Genomic DNA, 18,204 nt, shown 5'->3' on the forward strand with positions numbered 1-18,204 from the left:
ACCTGGTTCTCCAAATCCTTGAATCACACCAGCTGCTTACAGTTTCCCAGAACCCAGAAATCAGCTTTAACCTCTCTCCATGGCCTTGCTCTTTCTGGACTTAGGCATCAGAAATGAATTAAAGTGTTCATCTGTATGTGATATGCCTTTTAATCACTAGGAGAAGATGAAAAATTCTATCATCAGTTATTAACCTGACAATTAATGTTATTTAACTTTTAGAAATCAAAATGGCAATGTGAACACTTTTTCCACAGGGTAGCTGGATGTCACCAGCCAGATACGTGAGATTTCTCTGTGCTAACCCACACTTGATTACACTAAGGACAGGACATTCCTGAGAATGGCCAACACTTTTAATAATTCACTTCAGAACCAGCCCTGGCCTCCTCCTACTTCCCTGCCTTATGGAAGCATCAATGCACGTGATTCCAGACACGCCCCCGCGTTAACAGGGAGGCACAGGAGGCACCTAGAGCTTCAGTGCCCCCTACCCCCAAGGCCAAATAACCAAAAGAATTAGAACCCGAGGTAGAGCTCACACTCCCAGCCTGTTGTCTACGTTTTCTCCTGCCGACTATGTGGGAGCACACTCTTGCATCCTAAAATGCAGTGGCCTCGCCCACACACTCTGTCATCTCTCCTTCTCCAGCCAGTCTGCACAAGAAGGGGTGTGTGTACTGCCTGGGCTGGGGGAGCAGGTATGGGCGTGGCTGTGTGGTCAGACTAAGCGGTGCAGAAAGCCTGTGCTGGCAGTGTCTGTCAGCTGGCCCAGGGACGGACAGGTTCCCACTGTGTGTCCGGTCCCCCAGGAACCCTGACACGGGCACCTGGGAAGGTCAGCTGGACTCCATTTCCACTATTATTTCTGCTTACTGCATACCCAGCTTTGATCCACTGTGTTTCTTGACCTTAGGCTTCTGTGTGATTCCTGGTTCCCAGCTTCACTTTGACCTTCCAGAACCCCCATTCCCCAGCTCCTTCAGCCCTGGATGGGTCCTTAGCCACCCCAAAGCTTATCCCTGGTACCATCTTATTCTTTAACGTTGCTCTGCAGCTCTGTCTTCTATGTCCACAGCTGCCCCTGGCTCTGCTCTTGCTTTAGGTTGTTGCAGTGTCCCAGTGGGCATCTGTCAGGGCCCTGCTGTGTACCAGCCACAGTGTTAAGTTGCAGAATCTGTGAGGTAAAAGCCCCTCCCTCCTCTTCTTCCTTCTCCTCTTTCCCTCCTCAAAAAATAAAACCACAGCTCCTGATCTGTTACTCTCAGCCAAGCATGGGCTTGTTGTGAAAGCCAATGCTGGAATGTCAGGAGCATTCATGGAAAAACTAACAAATACTTAAGTTAGTAAAGAGAGCTGAACTCCAAGTAGGCCGTGCTGACTGTGTGCCCTGTGGCCGGCACTTTGGAGGTATCTCCAGGTGTGTGGTCCCCAGACTTTAGAGCAGAATTCTTCACAAGAGGTCTGTTTACTCCTCATACCCTCAGTTTACTGTTAGAGACCAATGGATATAAAACCATCTATAAAACACACACTAAAAAAAGATTGAAAGGGAATATACAAGCCTAATAAGTTCAGGCTGCTGAGTGAAGGATTATTTTTCCTCTTTTTAGGGGCATATTTTAAAAATTATGTTGGTTTTTAGATATTTTAAATAACAGCCTGCTGACAGAATTTGCTCTAGTCCTCCATATATTTTTGCCTTTTCCCACAACTTCTGTAGCATCAGACATTGTCTACAATCAAGACTCAGCAGTGCCCACCTGGGGAATCCTTGGGGGCCATGGTTTCCTGAGTCCTATCACCAATTACCCTGGTCCATGGGAGATGAGGAGTTTAATCAAGAGTTATTTTTAAATTGCTGGGTTGAGTTTTAGTACTTTCTTAGAGAAGAGTAGATACATGGGCTTGTAGGTTCCCAGTCTAGACCAGAGAAATCTATGTAACATGAATTCTGCCTGAAATGATAGACCTAAGAAAACCATAGAACCTTAACAAATACACTTAATAAGAGAAACATGTCAGAGCTCCAAAAAGTAGGAAGCCAGGAACACTTCTGGGCTTTCCCTGGCCTGGCCATGGGGCTGTGGACTGGCCTTGACTCCCCCTGCCCAAACCAAGCAGTGCCTGGGAGCCAGGTGGAGGCTAGGTCCAGTGTGTCTAGTCAAGAGGGACAGCAGTGTGAGGCGGCCACACACAGGTGAAGGGGAGGGGCAAGCCAGGCTTCAGGGCTGCAGACCAGCCCACCCATGGGGTCAGGAGGTCCCTGCCCCGGAGCAGGTGGGGACACTGGCTGCTAGAGCATGCAGTGGCAGGTCTGTGGTTGCTGGCTGGTGGAGCAGCACCCTTGTTCCTGCATCCTTGTTGAGGGAGGGGACCTGCGGAGGCCTAGTTGAAACTCCCTTCAGGTGCTGGAGCCTCCCTGGAGCATGCTGGGTCAGTTAGTGTGTCCTCTCTCTACTTGCATAACTCCAGGGAGTGCTCCTCGAGGGGCATCTGTTCCACTGTTGTCCATCTGTGCTTGATGGGAAATTCTTTATATTGAGACCAGAAGTGCCTTCTCTCTGTGCTACTGCTGACTTCTGTTAGCCATATAAGATTAATATGACCTTAGCACTCTTTTACATCCTGGCTCCTTAAGAGAAGTCAGGTGAGCCTTGATTCCATGAGGAATTCACCATTTACACCATTCATCTGAGGTGATAAAGTACAAGTGAGGGTAGGCCCCAAACTTTGCCCTATTCTACTTGACCAATTTATATCTGTGGAAAAATACTGGGATGTCCAGGAGGGAACGCTGTATAGCAGTGTTTTTCCCTATTATTCAGAAAGAATATGGAATATTATTTAAAATAATGTGACTTCTGGTTGTCTTATTTTTTAATTTTTGAGTTTATTATATTTAGGCTTAAGTTCTTATTTGATTAGTTTGGGCAGTAGTTAAATTAGGCTATTTTTAAAACTTTGTGTTTTGTTTTCAGGAAGACTCAGTGTTTCCCCAGTTTATACCAGTTTTGCCAGAGTTTATTACTCATGGAAAGCTTTGGACTTTGGTTTCAAGTTTCTTTTAATCAGAATACTATCTGGAATAGTATTTCAGTGCTACTGCTGTTCTTAATAAGCCCTGGCTCATTGGAGCCAGGAAGGGCCTCTGAGACATTGCTCCCATTGCCCTCTTTTACAGCAGAGGGGCCAAGGCCAGCCTCCTCACTCTGCATTGCCCTCCCCCTTTGGCCCCCCGCGGCTCCCCCAGGCAGGCCCAATCCCACAGTGACTTCCAGACAGTAACCAGACTCCCTTCAGAGAGGACAGGCACGCGGTTTGGCTGGGTTGTCAGGACTGGAAATGGAGCTAAGAAGTAGCTTTCTGAATTTGCATAAACTCCTATTTTCCACTTAAATGTTCCACAAACTTAGAATGGAAAATTTGTCTAAGTGAAATGGTATTTCCTCTCAGACGCTATTATTAGGAAAATAAGTTACTGTGTTTTTAAATCCCGTGCTTAAAGGTCTGCAGCTTTCCCCTTGGCTGACCCATCCCTATCAGTTCGAGAGTGCCAGGAGTAGTTTTCAGGATGTAAATGTGACCAAAGGTGTGCTCCCAGAGGGCATCGGGCTGGGTCTGGGTCAGTCAAGGCTGAGCCCTGTGTGTGAGCAAGCAAGGAGGTGCAGCATCCAGACATGCACGGGGACACTTACAGGACCTTCTGGAAGGAAACGGACACCTTTAAAGACCACACTGTCCTTAAAGACATAATTATCTTTACCCCAGAAGTATCAATTGTGTCTGATAAAAAAATGTTGGCTGCCTTTCCTCTTAATCCAGTTTTTGATCCTCCTTAGTTTTTCAGTACATCTTAACAAAAACTCCTACCCTTTCGTTCTCTACCATCTCCTACAGTGCCTTGAGACTTGTGCGTGTAAAGTTAATCTGACCTTGTAAAGTTAATCAGGCTTCAGATCAGGTACCCAAATATTCTTTTTTTAGTGGAGTAGCTGGTGGAAACAAAGACTTACTTCCACCACACTGTGTTGCGAAATACCAAAAACGAATTAAAAACATGAAGGTACTTTCACATGTGTGTGGGCTTGTGTGATTTCTTTGCAGTTTCTTTTTAAACAACTCAGTGATTCTTGGTGGGATTGAAAAAAAAATGACAACACTTGATTCTTAGAGAGACAGAGCCCTGGGGTTTCTCTGTGACTTGAGCTGTGGCTGCCACACCTCTGAGCACGCTGACCAGACGGAATGCTCTGCGTCAATTGAGCGAGTAGAGTATCAAGTACACGGTTTAATTTCTCATCATGTAAGACTTAATTTAAGAATTTACTTTGGGAGAGGAAAGAGGAAATCTTTATTTTAAATTCTGGCAAAGGAATTCTGTGAAAAGAAGTTTCTGATCTTTCCTATTGGATATGGCGCTAGTTGAAGGATTGCAGATAACTATTCTTTCTTGGAATTAGATGAACTCCACATTAACTGTCCAAGGCCATCTTATTGCATAAGAATAAGGAAGACATTTATCAAGAAAAATAGGAGACTTCAAATGTGTACATGAAACTGATATGTGAATAATTCATACATTTTGAAAGAAGTATTAACTGTCTGACTCCATGTATCTGTGATAGCCCTGAACTTCATCATCATTAATTATTTTAAGATCATGTTATTCTCCTAAAAGAACATTGTATGTACAAGATGTTTAGGTGATTTTTAAAATCAGTCATATTTACATTTATGGTGAAACATAATAACAGGTTTTCATTTAACTGTAAAAGTCAGTTACATGAAAATAAATCCACCCCATATAAAATTCTAAGTTATGTATTTAAGTACTGATTTTTAAGGAATTATGCAGATAAACTCAATCATATAATTTGCAAGCATTTATGTTAATAACATTAATGTCCCCTTAGTATCAACTGTAAAATAATTGTTCCCTGTACATGAAAAAAAGGCTTGAAAACATACCTTGTAAGAAGAGGGTCAGTCCTCTTGCGCAGAAGCTCCCAGCACTTACTGCGTCTTTGTAGTGTCACTGCTCCCAGGTGCTGGGGAAGGAGAGGTGAGAAGGGGTCACATGAACGGAGGAACACACTGCTCCGGAGCTTGCTGTGGCTGCGCCCTGGCCGACACCAGAATACACTGCTTCCACAGATTAGCCCATGGTAGTACTAAGGGGCGAGATTAAAACTTGTTACTGCTCATGTGTTTTCCATCACTGTTTGTATCGTAGCCAAGACTTCTAGCTAAACTCTAGACGTCTACTGGAAGATTCTGAAGAAAAAAAGAGGGTTTAATAATGCATGGCAACTGGCCATTGAAAGTGCAGTCAAAGTCATTCAAGAAATACCTGATTTGAAAAAACACTTTATGAAATTCTTACATGAACAAATACTGATATATTACAAATTTAAAAATCACTCACCCCTATAGACTAACAAGATATTTACAAATCTTGGTAAAAAGTACTAACATCACTGAAGTGTAAACCCAGCTCCAAATACACCTGAGAGGGGGCCATGCTACTGCCTCGTTCTGATAGCTGAAGCCGTCACACCAAGCATACTCACCCAGACTTTGCACAGGTGGGCGAGGTCCCTGCACACTGGGCCCTGCCTAAGGCCCTGGCCCTATATGAGGAGGGACTAGGACCCATGGCTCCAGGGCACCCCAGCTTGGGCTTTCCTTCTCCAGGGGAGATCAGCTGTCACCACGGGCATTTAGGGGCACATGGCAGCAGGAGGACACCATTGTCTGGAAGGACAGTGTTCACTCACATTACCATTCACCCCTGGGAGAATGCCCAGTTCCCATAGCAGCTGGGACCTCATCCCTCCAGAGAGGCCTCTTTCTGTACCACCAGTGCCAGGTACTTGCAAGCAGTCTCTTGATGCCTGGATTTGGGGGCCAGCCTGTCTATAAAGTGTGTTTCCCGTGGGTTCGCAGAGTCGACTCTCCTGTCCTTTGCCACCACCCCAAGAAGTGGCACACATCATAGTGAAGCAGCCATGGCCACAGGGAGCGTGTGGTGCCCCTGGGTGTGGGCGGTCAGTCCCTATAAAGAAGATGCACTTCCTTGGAGCTCGAGTGTGTAGCCTCCCAGAGCTGCAGGTCTGCTCTGGCTTAGAATCCTGTTTGGTTCTGGTGCACGTGCTCCCATTTATTCTGTTGTGTGTAGTTCCTGTGTGTATGTGTTGAGTAACTGAGGCGTTGGACTGCACATACTAACCTGGGTTTCATCAGAGCAGAGTTCTGTTGTCCTGCATCATGTGTTGTTTTGTTTTTTGACTTTCACAAGTCTGTATTACAATAATAAATACATAAGTACATCATACTGGTACAGCTCGGCCACAAACCGGGTATGGGTCGGGAACCTGCCACCCCGTCAGTGAGGCCGTGGCAGCTTGCTCTGGGTCTAGCTTTCTTCACCTGGCATGCAGTGTTTTGGGGTCTGTTCCAGTGCAGTAGTCCGTTTCTTGGTACTGTGCGGTGTGCTCTTGTGTACGACTGTGCCCCCAGTCAGAGCTCACATGTATGTTCCCTCGGGGTGCACCTGGGAGCACTCGGGCGAGCTTCAGTCTGTCACAGGGCTCTTGTGTGTATCTGTTTAGAATTGCTGTTCTTAGCGTGAGGGGGTTTGCAGCACTCCTGACAAGTGGAGCCTTGCCAGCCTGTGGCTCCTGTTTTTCACCTGGCAGCCCTGGGCAGGGGTGAGTAGTAGCTGCTCCTCCATGGGATGAGGGCTCCCTGCCTCTCTGCCTCTACCTCTGCCTCACACCTAGAGAGCGGGAGGCTCTTCTCTGACACTGCTTTGCTGACAGTGTGTCATAGCCCCTTCCTCCTCTGCCTGCTGCGAGCCCCCCCCCCCCACCATGTCTGCCCCCGCACATGGCTTCAATCTTTGGTTAGAGGTGTGGGGAAAGAAGCAGGCCCAGGAGCGGTGCTGGGGTGGGGGTGCCAGGCTGTTCTGCCCTATTCTGTGAACTCAGCTCCCCGGCCCTGCGGGAATGCCTGCAAACACCACCACAGAGATGCTGCAGGTTTTCTCCTGCACCTGTGCTATAGTCATTCCAAACACCACCATGTGCTTCATCTCCCTAAAGTGTTGTGAGGAGAAAATCTTCCAGTTTTGGTTCTGGTAGACGTCGTCCTTCGGGTGGGACCTGATTCTTTTCTACACGTTTGTTATCTTTATTGTTTTTTTTCCTTCATCAGGCTTTGCTCTAAACATTGGAGAATTAGTTTTACTCTATCAAAACAGTATTGTTAGAAATTATGAATAATCTGCATATTATTATAAACAAAACAGAACAAGTGATATTCTCTACACTGGCATTTTATGAACAGAAATGCTGATGGTCACAGAAGGAACCTCACCACAGATTTCCTGTATAGCCTGATCTATTCCAACCATAGTGAAAATAAAAATAAATTGCTTAAGCCAAACTTGCATATGGTTTTTTTTAAGATTTATTTATTTCAGAGAGAGAGGACATGAATAGGAGAGGGAGAGAGGATCTCCAGCAGACACCCCGTTGAATGTGGAGCTCAACATGGGGCTTAGTCCCATGACCCCGAGATCATGACCTGAACCAAAACCAAAAGTCAAACACTTAACCAACTGCGCCATGCAAGCATACTTGTGTATAATTTCTCCAACCCCTTCCTGACCTCCTCCTTGTTGGGAAATGGGGAGCAGTGGTCATGGCCGAAACAAAGGAGAACTGGAAAGGCCGTAGGGCATCATTGGCAAATTTCGAATGAAGTGGGTGGAGAGGGAGGAGGGTGTCTGTGGCCTCAGGAGACACCTTCCCAAGCCCAGGAATCACCAGGAGGTTGAGTTGTGTGATGTCTGTTCCGGCAACATCTGGTACGCTCTGCCTTCTGAGAGCATTGGGGTGGACTGTGGGGCATCTCCCCCAGTTGCTACAAGGACTTGTGTGGTTGATCACTCATTCCACAAAATGCTATGAATGCTGTGAGGAAAAGCAGGGAAGAACTGTGGGGGAAGCCTGGCAGGATGTGAGGGAGTTTGCCCTGCAAGTACGATGTTAGGAATGCTCAGAGCTATCAAACCTGAGGATATAAATACTGTAATCTGGAGGCTGTATGGGGGGGCAGTCAGGGTGGACTGGGCTCTGTGGTTTAGGATTAATTACTTACACTGCAGGTCATGATCTGTGCACAGTATTCAGCCTGCAGATGTGTTTTGTTTGGAGCATATGGTATTTTTAAAAAACAGGAAGTTTTATGTCAAAGCCCAAATTTATAGCGTATCTTAAAAAACCAGTCTAACAAAGCTGGCCCTGACCTCCTGTGCAGTTCCAGCAATTGTCTGAACTGAGGCAGCAGCCTCCTTCCTGCAGGCTCCTGGTCCCGGGTCCCAGTCTTCTTGCCCTCCACTACCCCCTGTGCCCTTAGCCCATTGCAGGGTTTGCTCTGAAAATGAGTTAATGACATAAGTTGTCATTTAAAATGAATTGAGGGATCCCTGGGTGGCGCAGCAGTTTAGTGCCTGCCTTTGACCCAGGGCGTGATCCTGGAGACCTGGGATCGAATCCCACGTCGGGCTCCCAGTGCATAGAGCCTGCTTCTCCCTCTGCCTATGTCTCTGCCTCTCTCTCTCTCTCTCTCTCTCTCTCTCTCTGACTATCATAAATAAATAAAAATTAAAAAAAATAAAAGTTTAAAAAAATAAAATGAATTGAATTGAATTTATGAATATTGAAGGACATACTGCAATACGTTTTACAATCTTGTATGGGTGTCAGATATTTTTAAATAATGCCTCAAAAGTCTGTTTGCCTTGGGGAGTGAGGACAGGTAATAGTTTTATTTTACTTTATTTTATAAGATTTTATTTTATTTTATAAGATTGATTTATTGGATTTTATTTTTTATTTTATTTCATAGGATTTTATTTTTATTTTATTTTATAGGATTTTATTTTATTTTATGGGATTTTATTCATGAGAGACACAGAAAGAGGTAGAGACACAGGCAGAGGAGAAGCAGGCTCCCTGTAGGGAGCCTGATGTGGGACTCGATCACAGAACTCCAAGATCACGTCCCAAGCCAAAGGCAGATGTTCAATCACTGAGTCACCCAAGCGTCCTAATAGTTTTATCTTATTTATTTATTTTTATTATTTTTTTGTAGTTTTATTTTAAATAAACTTTTTAGCTCTTCCCACTGAGAAAACCCAGAAGTTCATGCATCTGACTTCCAAATCTGTGTTTCTAAGGACCGTTTCCCACTAGAAGGACCAAGGCTCCTAGGAGAAATGACAAGTAACAGGTTGGGGTCAGAGAAGGCGTAAGATATGCCTGAAACATCTAACACCAGCCAGCACCAGAGTGTGCAGAGTTTACTGTGGATGCACGGGTGGAGCGCAGAAGCTAGCGGGAAGACACAGCATGACCCCCTTACAACGCACAAGGTTAGCCCTGACAGTAGCATGTCACATGCAAAGTCCTGTAATAACAGAAAAGAGAGTCAAAGGGACAACAGTTTTCCTGTAGAAGAGTGTTAGCTGGTCAGAAGAGAAGGAAGCAGAGCTGGAAATTCACCTGCGGGGCCCCTCCAGAGTGCTAACAGGTTTAGGCAAAGATAGTCTGTGGATGCTCAGACAACTATGTGGAGAGTTACTGGATGGTGAGAGACTCACACAGACCCAAAGTCTTACCTTATAGATTGTGTCTAACGACCAGGGGGAGGTGCTGGCCCCTCAACCAGATATCCCAGAATCACCAGTAACACGCCTGCCCAACATCACTTGTGTGGGATTCCTGCCAGATATGTACATCTAACCAGACAAATGCAGGTCAGGGGACATTTTACAAGATAGCTGGCTGGGGGATGCTTCAAAACAGCGAGGGGGCAACACTCCCCTGGGCAAGGGAGCTGCTGTAGGTCGCTCACAGGAGACTGGGGGTCCACATGTGAACTATTCACACACACAGCCTCCAAGCATGTGATTGGGACTGGGGAACGCTGAGTGCGACAGTCCTGAGTCAGTATTGTATTTCCTGTGTTTGGTAATGTGAGTGATTGTGATCATTGTCCCACGGTGACGTCAGAAGCTGTGTTCTCAGGGGTTTTCTCCTCCGGTCATGAATGATGGTGTTGTGACATCTGCATTCAGATGCTCTAGCCTGTCCCCTGCAAATTCTTATGTGTGCATAGATGCGGACACAGGAGAAAGAGATAAAATGAATGGACAAAATAGTATTAATTGGTTAATGTATGAAGAGTGTAGAGATGTTTGTTGTTTTGTTCTTTCAACTTTTCTATGGCCTTAAAAGTATTGCTAAGTAACTGGGGAGTGGGGAGGCAATTTGCCTTAATTTTAACTGATTTATCCTTACCTCAGGGAAATATTTACACGTAAAATTTTAAGTAAGCTGTCACCCTACATAGGGTTTCCTACCCAGGCTCAAGGAATCCGTAGAGGATTGAAAAGGCTTTATAAATCTCTTGATAGATGTGAAGCATGAGTTAGATGTGTGTTTTTCTGCATGGAGGGATCGTCATTGGTTTATTGTATCCTCGATATGATTTGAAGGGGTCCATTCTTCAAATAGTTAAGAACTACTGCCCTAGACTTAGTATTTTAGACAGTATAAATTTGTAATTGTGAACAGAATTCTCAACTTATGTAAAACAAATCAACCTTTAGCAGATTCCAACTTATAAAAAGATTTGCTTCTATCAATTGATAGTTTATTTGACCACAGAGACTCTGTTACTTAGAAACACACCATGACATTTCAATAGCATGATGCATTCCTTTTCTGTTCCAAACTAAGACGTGTTTAGTGCAATCACATGTTATTTTTAATGTAATCTGCTTTCCCTTGTGTGGATTCACATTCTTCACATTTTGTGTAAAGGAAAAACTATGCTTGACTCTAAATTTTGATTGTATCCATTTTCATGTAGAGCGAAATGTAACTTCAAAGAAGAAATAATCATGCCTTTAATTTTCATTTGTGTGATCACTGAGACCTATTTGTAGAGTTAGAAACATTCACTTCTTTGGTGACAGACCAAATTCCAGCATGGCTCACAGTCTCAACCATCCCCATTCAGCGTGTCAAGGCAGAGACATGTGAATAACATGTTAGAGGACGCAGAGGCGTTCGGGCGCACGTGCTCAGATGTGTGCAAACACACGACTGCCCTGCCCTGTTGACAGCAGTCTCTGCTGTCTCTTTAGACCCTTTACAAACGCCCATGTGCTGTTGGATTAGGTTCTCTAGGAGCTATTGCTCACAGGGAAGCTGTGAGATACACACTCCCCTGGAGAACCGTCTGGGGGATGGGGAGGCCAAGGCTACAGACCCCCTCGTGGTTCATCTCTGAGGTCGGAATCTTATCTGCAGGACATGTTCCTTGATCACATACTCTTCTAGTTTGACTGGTTATTTTAAATAGTTTTTCCCCCATTTTAGGTGTTATAAGTAATCACAGTGAGACAGTAAGTCAGACTTACTCTTCTTTTTTATAATAATGAGGATTTTTTTTCAAATCAGTTTCTAAATCACTCCCAAGTCTGTGATGAAAAGTAATTTTGACTCTGTTGAATCTCACACTCACTGTGTGTTTCTGGAGACCCTGGCTGAGCATACTCTATGTTGCTTTTGCTCCTCTAGAGCAAAGGCTCCAAGCTTGGGAGGGCCACTGACGTGCCACAGCATGCCGCTGGAGCCTGGCCCTCCTCAGAGTGTGTGCTGACCCCTGGCCCAGTGCAATATGCCCACTCCTTTTTCCACCCTGTTAAGGAATTGATTACCTTGAATAATTAATATCTACCATAGTAAGAGACCAGGCCACCTTGAGTGAGTCACTGAACCTGCCTGTCTGCCAGTTTCCTGATACCTGTCACTGCAGGAACAGATGTCCACCCTGTGCCCAGCACGTCATGGATGTTCCCTCATTTGACCTTTCCAGCAGCCTGGAAAAGTAGATGGTGGTCCCTCTAATGTCATGGGTGAGGAGACTGGAAATCAGAGTCTAAGTTATATGACCAAGTCCACAGCTAATAAGGGCTCCAGGTCAGAGCCAGCATACTTGTTCTTGATTTTTAGCTACAAGAGACATTCATAAAAATAGAGAGATACCTCATGTTTCAGTAGACTTCTGGATTTGCAGACCCTGGAGTCTTCTTGTGTAAGTTAGAGCTGACCGGAAACTTCTGTTTCCATGTGTGGGTTTTTTGTGTTTTGTTTTTTTTTTTTTAGAGAAGGAGTGGGGAGGAGAGACAGGAGAGAGAGAGTCTTAAGCAGGCAGCATGCCCAGCCAGAGCCTAACGAGTAACTCAGTGTCATGGTCCTGAGATCATCACCTGAGCTGAAATCCAGAGTCAGACATTTAACCCACTGTGCCACCCAGACACCCCTCATGCACCCTTCTAATATTTACGAATTTTAAGTTGACTGAGGATCTGTGTTCACATTCAACTATGGACAGAAGAATAATTCAGTCATCTTCAGTCTGTAAATGTATCTCTTAGAAGGAAACTGTTTTCTAAATAAGAGAAGGAGGCAGAATAGATGTCAGAGAGGGTTTTAACCACCCTTTGAGGTTTCACTGAAACAGCAGAATTTGAGTAGTTCCTTCTTTTATGTCAGCATCCATGAACCTAGTAATTCTTGGTATATTTAAATGATGGCTTTCCAGAACATAGTCAGTGTTGTTGTTATGCAGAACAATCATATTCCCAGTCGTCAAAGCAGTGCTTAGTTGTTTATGAGATACTCTGTGTTTTCTGATTGTCCATGTCAGGAAATATTAATAAGATAAATTATTAATTTTAGGACCCTATATAAATCTTTTTCAGTTCAGCTTCTCACTTTTCCTTTAAAAGTCCTCAAAGTTTGCAGAAGCCTTTCTGTTTTGTTCAGGAGTGGTATTGATTTCAATGCTGGAGGGCTTGTGAGCTGATCAGTTGAGACCTGGCATCAGCAGTCATTTAGCACCAACTTGGTGCACAGAGTGGAGGAATCCAAGAAACAGCTTGTCTCTGTTCTAGTTTTACAACTTTTTTTGAGAAACACGATATATCCCCTCTCCGTCTACATGCAGTACCCCATATGCAATAAATACTCAGTGCGTACCTAACTTTTGTTATGAAATCTGTCACCAGGGTGGTGGCACATATCCCCAGCGCCAGGTGGGAAGGGGGCACATTGTGCAGAGCCAGGCTTCTAGATGCATCTTGTCTTGTTCCCCAGAAGCACCACGTGGTCAGACCACATGGTCAGGTCAGATGGAGACTGGCTGTGGGCTTGGCTCCTCCTCTCCCTTTTGCCTTTGGCAGCCAGTGCCCACTAGGGTTCAGCTCCCTTACCCGTCTTGTCACAGGCCCCTCAGAGTTGTCCTTGCCTATGAATTCCCATTTTTACCACTCCTCCTACCACTCTGCCTGCACTCTGTGGCAACCCCCAAATTCATCATGTTCCGGCCCAAACTGTCCCTGTCAGCCTCTCTGCCACGTTCTCTCTGGCTCCCTTCTCTTCTGTGTCTTAGCTGGCAACCAGACGTCCCAGCATATTTCTGCACAAGTCTTTGCCACACCTGTTCCTGTTTCTGCTCCTCCTCCTGTCACCTGTGCCGGTCGCACCAGCCATGAGGTGCTTGTTCATGCCCCTTCCCGACACCAGTGCTCACAACGGCCCTCCCTCAGATCTCATAACACCCTCACTTGTCCTTGTGGTCGGTCAGCTCTCCTGAGCCTCCTGACTCCACTCATCCCTCCACTCCTCTGGCTCAGGTCTCATGTCAAAGCCCCTCAAGCATGGTGCTCTTTCCTCCTCTGAATTCAGTGCCAGTTACCCCCTTGTTACACTATAGGCTTTGTTACCCCAGATCTAAATTTGTCAATTCAGGGAAACAATTTCTGCCTACAGCACATAACACTATGCTTAATGCAGTGTGTGCCTCCTGTAAAAATGGTGGGGTTTATCCTTTAGCTATATATCCAATCATCTGTGGTTTAAATTTTCACATACTTACCAAGTCTACAGATATCTTAAAGCAAGTGTTATGATTTCTTAACACTTCCCAATGAATTTTTTTTAAAGATTTATTTATGTGAGAGAGCATGTCAGTGGGGGGGAGGGCAGAGGGAGAGAGGGTGTCCAGCAGACTCCCTGCTGAGCGTAGAGCCCAACACGGGGTTTGATCTCACCACCCTGAGATCATGACCTTAGCCAAGTTCAGGACTCGGATGTTTAACCGACTGCACTACCCAGGGGCCCCCGAATGAATTTAAAGATCTATACTACATACCATTGAACAGTTACTGAAATAATCATCTTCTTGTATGTGAATGGGCCAGTCATGCTGAGCTCACTGCTCCGGGAAGTGTCCATACATACCAGAGGACAGTGTGCAGACACAGATTTCAACTAGTGCTGTGGGTAATTTTTGTCATGTTTTTTCAATTTAATTGAAGTATAATTAACATACAGTATTAGTTTCAAGTGTAGAGAATTCAATATTCTCTATACATTATTCAGTGCTCATCATGATAAACATGCTCTTAATCCCCTTCACGTAGTTCACCCCTCCCTCTCACTCACCTCCCCTCTGTCAACCAGTTTGTTTTATGTATTTAAGAGTCTGATTTTTTGTTTCTCTCTCCTTCCTTCCTCTCTCCCTTCATTAATTTTTCTTTAATTCCACATATTAGTGAAATCATATGGTATATGTCTTAGTCTGGCTTATTTCACCTAGCATTACACCCTGTAGATTTGTCCATGTTGTTGCACATGGCAGGATTTCATTCTTTATACGGCTGAGTAATATACACACCACATCTTTATTCATTCATCTATTGGACACATGGGCTGCTTTCATATCATAGCTATGTAAATCATGCTGCAGTAAACATAAGGGTACATATATCTTTTCAAATTAGTGTTTTCATTTTCTTTGGGTAAATACCCAACAGTGGAATTAGTGGATCATATGGTATTTCTATTTTTAATTTTTTAAGGTACCTCCATACTGTTTCCATAGAGGCTGCACCAATTCACATCCCCACCAACAATGCACAAGGGCTCCTTTTACTCCACATCCTCACCAACACTTGTTATTTCTTGTCTTACTGATTTTAGCCTTCTAACAGGTGTGAAATGATATATCATTGTGGGTTTGATTTGCATTTCCCTAATAATGAGTAATTTTGAGCATCTTTTGATGTGTCTGTTGGCCATCTCCACATCTTCTTTAGAGAAATGTCTATGCAGATCCTCTGCCCTTTACAATCGGATTATTTGTTTTTGGGGTGTTGGGTTATGTAAGTTCTTTATGTTTTTAGATATCAATCTGTTATCATTTATATCTTTTGCAAATAACTTATCCCATTCAATGGGTTGCCTTTTTGTTTTGTTGATTGTTTCCTTTGTTATTTTGGTGTAGTCCTGATAGTTTAGTTTTGCTTTCATTTTCCTTGCCTCAGGAGACATATCCAGAAAAAATACTTCTATGATTGACAAATCATAGTCAAAAGTCAAAGAAATGACTGCCTGTGTTTTCTTCTAGGAGTTTTATGGTCTCACATTTAGATTTCTAATCCATTTTGTGTTTATTTTTGTGTATGGGATAAGAAAGTAGTCCAGTCCATTCTTTTTTATATAACTGTCCAGTTTTCTCACCATTTGTTGGAGACTCTTTTTTCCACATTGTATATTCTTGTCTTCTTTGTTGTAGATTAATTGGCCATATGAGGATGGATTTATTTCTGGGCTCTGTATTCTGTTTATTGATCAGTGTGTCTCTTTTTTTTCTCTTCTCTTCTCTTCTCTTCTCTTCTCTTCTCTTCTCTTCTCTTCTCTTCTCTTCTTCTCTTCATAGGGAGTGAGAGCGAGTGCAAGCGCTCAGGAGGAGCAGAGGGAGAGGGAGAAAGTGAATCCCAAGCAGGCTCCACGCCCAGCACAGAAGCTGACACTGGGCTTGATCTCAAAACCCTATGACTTGAGCCGAAACCAAGAGTCAGACGTTTAACCAACTGAGCCACCTAGGCACCCCTCAACGTGTCTGTTTCCATTTTGATTCCTACAGCTTTGTAGTATATCTTGAAATCTGGGACTGTGATAGCTCTAGCTTTGGCTTTGTTCCTTCTCAAGATTGCTTTAACTATTTGGGGTCTTTTGGGGTTCTGTACAAATTTTAGGATTATTCTAGTTCTATGACAAATGTTGTTGATATTTTGGTAGGAATTGTATTAAATCTGTAGATTGCTTTGGGTAGTATGGACTTTTTTTAAAAACAATATTGGTTCTTCCAAGCCATTGACAATGGAATATCCTTCCATTTGTATTGTCTTCAATTTCTTTCCTCAGTGTCTTATTGATCTTGGAGTACGGGTTTTTCACCTCTTTGGTTAAGTTTATTCCTAGATATTTTATTTCAGGTGCAACTGTAAATGGGATTGTTTTCTTAATTTCTCTTTTTGTTGCTTCATTATTAGTTTATAGGAAAGCAACAGATTATTATATATTAATTTTGTATCCTCTGATTTTACTGTATTCATTTACCTTCTGGTAGTTTTATGGTGAAATCTTTTGGGTTTTCTATATTTGGTATCATGTCATCTGCAAATAATGAAACTTTTACTTCTTCCACAAATTTGGATGCCTTGTACTCCTTTTTTCTTGTCTGATTGCCATGGCTAGTAATTCCCAATACTATGTTGAATAAAAGTAGTGAGATTGAATATCCTTGTCTTGTTCCCGACCTTAGAGGGAAAGCTCTCACTTTTCCCCCTTGAATATGATGTTTGCTGTGGGTTTATCATATATGGTCTTATTAGGTTGAGGTATATTCCCTCTAAGCCTATTTTGTTGAGGGCTTTTTTTTTTTTTAAGATTTTGTTTATTTGAGAGAGAGAGAGATAACAAGAGCAAATATGAGCAGGGGAGGGACAGAGAGAGAGGGAGAGCAGGGAGCCCAATGTGGGGCTTGATCCTAGGACCCCAAGATCATGACCTGTCCCAAAGGCAGATACTGAACCGACTGACCAAGCCACCCAGGCACCCCTGTTGAGAGTTTTAATTATGAATTGATGTTGTGCTTTATCAGATGCATTTTCTGCATCTATTGAGATGGTCATATGATTTTTATCCTTTTTCTTATTGATGTCATGTATCCCATTGATTGATTTACAAATATTGATGCACCCTTTAAATCTCACTTAATTGTGGTGAATAACTTTTTTAAAAATATATTGTAGGTTTTAAGTGCTAATATTTTGAAGATTTTTGCATCTCTGTTCATCAGAGATACTAATATATAATTTTCAAATAATAGTAGGGGACCTTAACCACCCACTTAAATCAATGCACAGATAATCCAGGCCAAAAATCAACACAGAAATAGTGTCTGTGAACAGCACATTAGACCAGATAGACCTAACAGATATATTCAGAACATTCCATTCAAAACCAGCAGAATACACATTCTTTTCAAGTACACATAGAGCATTCTCCAAAATAAGTCATGTTTTAGGTCACAAAACAAGCCTCAAAAAAATTCCAAAAAGATTGAAATCGTATGATGTATTTTATCCGACCATGATGCTGTGAAACTAGTAATCAGTCACAAGAAAAAATCTGAAAAGAACACCGAATACATGGAGACTAAATAACATGCTGCTAAACAATGAATGAGTCAACCAAGAAATCAAAGAGGAAATCAGAAAGTAAATGGAAACAAATGAAAACACACTTGAAACACAATCCAAGATCATTGGGATGCGGCAAAAGCTGTTCTAAGAGGGAAAGTTAGAGCAATACAGTCCTCCCGCAAGAAAGAAGAAAAATCTCAGTCAACCTAACCTTACACCCAAGGGAGTTAGAAAAAGAAAAACAAAACCTAAAACCAATAGAAGGAAGGAGATACTAAAGACTATAACAGAAATAAGTAAAATAGAGACTAAAAGCAATACAACAGATCAATGAAACCAAAAGCTGGTTTTTTTGAAAAGGTAAACAAAATTGATAAACCTTTTGCCAGAAAAAATGAGACAGGACTTGGGACGCCTGGATGGCTCAGCAGTGGGTGTTTCCCTTTGGCTTGGGGCGTGATCCTGGGGTCCCGGTATCAAGACCCGCATTAGGCTCCCTGCATGGACCTTGCTTCTCCCTCTGCCTGTGTCTCTGCCTCTCTCTTTCTCTCTCTCTCTGTCTCTCTGTC

The 18,204-nt window shown here is 43.4% G+C and overlaps 2 protein-coding genes across 5 annotated transcripts in view; one reads left to right on the top strand and one right to left on the bottom strand.

The window, feature by feature from the left end:
- Nucleotides 1-5,232, bottom strand: part of ASPN (asporin) — a 37,565-nt gene extending 32,333 nt beyond the window's left edge. Inside the window, exon 1 of one of the 2 annotated variants that reach the window (XM_025984396.2) lies at nucleotides 4,972-5,232. The gene's annotated coding sequence lies outside the window, so the exon portion shown is untranslated. The remainder of the gene's footprint in view (nucleotides 1-4,971) is intronic. The other variant, XM_072760547.1, reaches the window with a different exon arrangement.
- Nucleotides 1-18,204, top strand: part of CENPP (centromere protein P) — a 230,132-nt gene that overhangs the window by 144,011 nt on the left and 67,917 nt on the right. The gene's annotated exons all lie outside the window — the stretch shown is intronic.

This window comes from Vulpes vulpes, chromosome 1, assembly GCF_048418805.1.
Source record: "Vulpes vulpes isolate BD-2025 chromosome 1, VulVul3, whole genome shotgun sequence".
Taxonomy (NCBI): domain Eukaryota; kingdom Metazoa; phylum Chordata; class Mammalia; order Carnivora; family Canidae; genus Vulpes; species Vulpes vulpes.